Source organism: Propithecus coquereli, unplaced genomic scaffold (assembly GCF_000956105.1).
Source record: "Propithecus coquereli isolate 6110/MARCELLA unplaced genomic scaffold, Pcoq_1.0 Scaffold2, whole genome shotgun sequence".
Taxonomy (NCBI): domain Eukaryota; kingdom Metazoa; phylum Chordata; class Mammalia; order Primates; family Indriidae; genus Propithecus; species Propithecus coquereli.
Window position 1 is genome coordinate 4,952,793 of NW_012144966.1, and position 5,685 is coordinate 4,958,477.

At 38.5% G+C, this 5,685-nt stretch overlaps 1 pseudogene; it reads right to left on the reverse strand.

Moving 5' to 3' along the window:
* Positions 1 to 2,031: 2,031 nt before the first annotated feature.
* The window catches only part of LOC105809690, a 71,984-nt pseudogene continuing 68,330 nt past the window's right edge, over positions 2,032 to 5,685 (reverse strand).

Sequence of the window (5,685 nt, forward strand, 5' to 3'; positions counted from 1 at the left end):
AAGGAAAAACAACCTGGTACAATTAACATGTCAATAGCAGCAACATGAAACCCAAAGTTGAGCAATTTGGGCCTGTGTGAACAAACAACTGAAACAATTTCAAGCCCTGTGTGTGTGTGTGTGTGTGTGTGTGTGTGTGTGAGTGTGTGAGAGAGAGAGAGAGAGAGAGAGAGAGAGAGTGTATGTATGTGTAGGAGTGTGCTTGCACACAAGCCTAATTTACAGATTTTTTTTTTTTTGAATTGGCTTTAAAGGAGTAACCAATCATGGAAATAATTTTCACCTTAAGTTATTGGATTACCATAAGAATGTTTGGATAGAGAGAAAACTGAAGGATCGTAGGATTTTGAGGCAGCTCCAGCCTGATAAATCCAGCCTCCGTATTTTCAAGATAAGGAAACAGAGGCTGAAAGAAGCCCAGGGGCTTAAGGTCTCTGGGTAAAGAGAGGCCCCAGGTATCTCGGCCTGTGGCTGTAAGGGCCAATTGCTTTGGAGAACTCCGTTCCCACTCCTGGACTTCTGTTTGCTCCTAAGCAGAGAGATTCATTTGTGCCTGATGTGGAAGATTCTTTTCCTTAGCTTCGGTCACATTGCGATGTGGAAAGGGATTTAGTTTAATGCCTGAGTGGGCAAATGTGGTGCAAGAGGTTTATCCACTGAAATACCTATGTGAAAATATCCTTACCTGGCATCTCCTTGGCGGCAGTCAGGCGCATGTGGACACCTTGTCCCAAGGAGGCTGGATGAAGGCCAAGAGTCTTGCACAGCCAGTGTGGGTGTTGAATCAACATTTCTGGTTATGACTCTCCAGGGACTCTTCTTTGAAGATTATGAAACTCCAGCTAAGAGGATGGGCTTTCCTTACCAGCTTTACACACTGGATTAACTTTTTAAAAACAAACAACAGCTTCTCTACTCTCTTTTAGAAGTTTTTATTTCTCTGTTTCTGGCTAAGTAATGTTTAGGGAAGGGAGAGAGAATTCTATTAGATGTGACAACGTTTTTCTACTTTTTGATTTAATTTGCAAGACGTTTTTAATTGGCGGAATATGAAAGAAGCATAAATCCAATGAATATATTATTGCACATTTTAAAAAGAAAGCTCTTATTTGTTTTTCAAAATACAAGAGATTACTCTGTCTAATGATTATTTTGGGGGGTTTACTTGACACCGACATTTTTAAAAAACCAATTTAGTTTCAAAAATAGTCAAAACTATTTCTTAGGATCACACAGCCCTGGTTATCTGACTAAAGTTTTTACCATTTATTATCGTTTCAGGTGGGTTGGGATTCTTCTTTTTCCCTGGTCTCATAGTTCACACAGAAGACTTAAAGTAACATCCCTAGTCTCTCTCTACCCCTGTACCTCTGATTTGTGTTTGGACATAAAAACTGGGCATGTGGCTCAGTCTTTTGGACCCCACTTCCCTGTTAGCTCAGCTGCCTGCAGAGAGCATGTTCTCTGGTCTATTCTCCACGTAGTTGTGTTAGGGGGCATGTTTTATCCCAGTGAGGAAAGCCTTTGGTTTTTCCACTCTTCCTGTGACTAGGTAGGTAAGTTTAATTTGGGGGCAAAATGTTAGTCACAGATCTAAAGCCACATTCTCCAATCCACCCTTACTAGTAATCAAGATGAAGTTTTGATCTTCAACTTTCTGACTTGTATCTATCTCTCAGCTGATCTTAAACTCAGTAGGGGAAAGCCGGGTTTAGTTCTCTAAAACCTCAACACATAGGATGTTGTATGGGCAAATTCTTAGTTAATGGTTTTCTTTCCTTTTTTTTTTAACATATGAAATGCCGTCCTGCAACTTTATGTCTCAAAGATAGAAGCTGCCTCTACTCCAGCACCCACGGCCAAGTCCCCCAAAACAATTTCTGTGCCAAGGTGAAGAGGAGGCCCCAGGCTGTGGTGGCTCCTGGCCACGGGGGGCTGCCTGAGCAGCACCAGGGTGCAGGGTGGGTGCAACACAGCAGAGGTCCTGGTAGCACTGCCCAGTTCCCTGGCATCTCCTCCCACAGGTTGCGCTTACTTACTCAAGGAGAGCCACTGTGTGATGTCATCTTTTGCTCTCCTCTCCTCTCTCTTCCTGGTAGCTTCCTCCTGCTGTTTCCAGATGACTGCCAGCCTGGCAAGGTCAGCCTTGGCTTGCTCTGTCTTCACAGCTAAAAGCATTTTCACGTAACGCTCTTTTGCTTTCTGCTTCTCAATTTCATTTGTTGTCTCTTTGAAAGCCCCTTTGGCCCGTCCAGATCCAGTTGTGTGACCTTTGTCATTGTCTGTGCCACCCATTTGGGGTTCTCATGTCGATGAGCCCTTCCAGCCTTTGTGCTTTTGCTAGTAGTCATCTTCTTCATCCACACTCTCATGTGAGTCCAGAGATTTCTTCTCTTTTTTAGGATCACCTGCGGCCATCTCCACCTTCTTCTCAGTCCTCTCCTTCCCTGGCCACTTGCTTTTCAGCCTGAGCTATGCATTTATCTTCTCAGGGCTCATGTCCTGTCTCGAGGTCTTTGCAGCTCCCTTTCTCCCTTCTTTGGGCCATTGCAGTGCCGGTGGCTGCAGTGACCTAATTCTTAGTTAACATTTTTCTACAGCCCATCTTTTTGGGCTGAGAGTAATCTTTTCTTGGTCAATATCTCAAGGATGGAAAGCACTGCTGTAAACTGCAAAAATATCTGAATCATTTAGGATTAAACTCTGTTCGTTTTTAAAACTTTACTAGTTTTCATTTAAAAATACATGCCCATTAAGTACAATTTGAAAAATAGAAAAAAAAAATAGATAAATACTCTTATAAGATCACCACTCAAAATATCACTGTTTTGGTGTATTTCCTTTAAGAACATTTTCTTTGAGTAACACATCCTTGTAGCTGCCTTAGTAATTTCGGAGGGAAGGCTGTGGATGTATTATCGATCACTTTAAGAGCAGAATCTTGACTTAACAATTATTTGTGATCCACCTAATTTATCTATACCTAGAGAGCTTTTTTAACTTAGAACTTCAGAAAGACCATAAGGTAATTTGTTAAGAATGACCAAACCGATTCTTTGTAAAGAGAACTAGGTTTACTTACAAGATTATATGCAACAAACTACAAAAAATGAACAGTAACATCTGAGTCCAGTCCTTCATTCTTCCTCACAAAGAACTAGTGATAACCTTTTTAGCAATCCAAAAAATTACTGGCTGCCTGCTGCCACTTCTGCTCTGTTTCCCTTGCTGAGTGCAATGGCTGACCACTAGGCTCCCTTCAGGGAGCTATTTGCCCATGCACTCCTTGGGGCTGTAATCTCTCTGCCCAGTTGGTTTTCTCTTGGGCACTGTAAGCATGGGAGGTACATCTTCAATACCTTTCTGTGGAAAGATTCACTGCTTCTGTAGTCTTGAAGAAGGATATTCTCACAGGCTGGGTTAAATACTTCCTGTGTGAAGTTATTTGCAATCTTCTACACCTAGCAGCAACTCAGAGGGACTAATGCTGGTTAATCATCCAATAATATGGGCTACATGGGTATACGAATTTATTTTAAAACACAGTTGTAAATTATGTGGATTATATATTACATATATCCAGTGAAAGACAGGGTTTTCCTAAATTATATGTTACATATATCCAATAAAAGATAGGGTTTTCCTGAAAGTACTCCTCAGAAAAGAGTCACCATACATTCAAGTCCATACAAAGTCTATTATATTATAGAAGGCTCTTTGTCAATTATTTTGTTTTGAATAACAACATATTGTTTAGGGAAGACATGTTAGCTTGAAAAAAACTTTAGTCAATGCTAGTTTTTCATGTTCATTGAGGTCATCTGCTGGAATCTTTAAAAGTTAGTAAAAAAATTAATATGGAGTCAATAATTCATTCCTGAGATTATGATACACAATTGTAAGTACCGGTTATACCTGTAAAGTAAGTTTTTAAAAGATTATTTTAAAAAGCATAAGTGGTTATATTAATGAATATTCCTAATACATACCCACATGGTAGATTTGAAAAATCATCGATCCTACAACTCAATAACAAAAATACCCAATTAAAAATGAGCAAGGGATCTGAATAGAAGATATACGAATGACAAATAAACACATGAAAAGATGATCAGCATCATCAGTCAGGGAAGTACAAATCAAAACTACAATGAGATACTACTTCATACCCACTAGGGTAGCTAGAATCAAAAAGTCGGATAACAACAAATGGTGATGATGTGAAGAAAGAATTCTTATACACTGCTAATGGGAATGTAAAATGGTGTATAGCTGCTTTGGAAAAAGTCTGGCAGTTCCTCATATGATGAACTCTAGTAATTACCATATGACCCAGCAATTCTACTCCAGGTATATGCCCAAGCAAAATGAAAACTTATGTCCACATAGAAATTTGTATATGAATGTTTAGAGCAGCTTTATTCATAATAGCCAAAAGGCGAAAACAACCCAAATGTCCTGATGAATGGATAAACAAGATATTGTATATTCATACAGTGGAATGTTATTTGGCTGTAGAAAGGAATGAAGTACTGACACATGGTACAGCATGGATGAACCTTCAAAATGTCACGCTAAGTTCAAGAAGCCAATCACAAAGGACCACATAATACATGATTTCATTCGTATGAAAATCCCAAACAGGGAACTCTGTGGAACAGACAGCAGATTAGTGGTTGCTTAGGGCTGAAAGAGGAGGTGGGGAGATGAGGAGATGATAGTTAAAAGGTATGGGGGTTTCTTTTTGAGATTATGAAGATGTTTTGAGATTGTGGTGATGGTAGTATAAAAATATACTAAAAACCATTGGATTGCATACTTTAAATTGGTGAATTCATGATATGTGAATTCTATCTCAAAAATCCAACATCTATCAATAAAATATGGTTATCTATAGAAAACAAGGTCAACTATCCTAATACTTTACAATTGGTTGTTTGTAGCTTGCAATAAAAATTCTAGGGCCAGGAACCTATATAAAATGAAAAAGTAGTATGTCACAAATAAGAGAAAACAAATAACTAAGTAACATACACACATTAGGTCATTGTTGATGTTAGGGAATCAACTCATTATTCTGAAAATTAGTAAATAAAGAGAAGGAATTAAGCATTTATACTGCCTTTCCTGAAGATTGCACCCTAGGGTTATCAAAAGTTGATGAGATAAAGTTTCTTCTTAGAAGTATTCTAGCTAATAAATGATGAAGGAATGATAGAATATCACCATTTTGTACCCCTTTTGAAATAGCGAATCTAGGTTATGATGACCAGTGGTTATAATAACACAAAAAGAAAAACAACCAAGCATTACTTGCTTCCTGATGAAAGTACTAAATGCCACCTATGAAATATTCTTGCCAATGAACAAATAGAAAGTAAATGTGATAAAGTCTCTAGAGCTAACTACTAGTTCCCAGGAGATAAAGGGAACCAGAGGGACATGTTAAATGACACCACAGGGATGCAATAAGCAAAACTCCAGATGGGGGAAATTCTAAAGGGCCAATCAATGAAGCCAGAAAAAGCGAGACACCTAGAGATTAAAAGAGAATTAAAAAACGTATCAACTAAATGCAAGGTATGGACCTAGTCTGGATCCTAATTTAAACAATTTTAGGAGACAATTGGAGATATTTGAACACTTACTAAACATTGGATGATGTGAAGAAATTATTAATTTTTT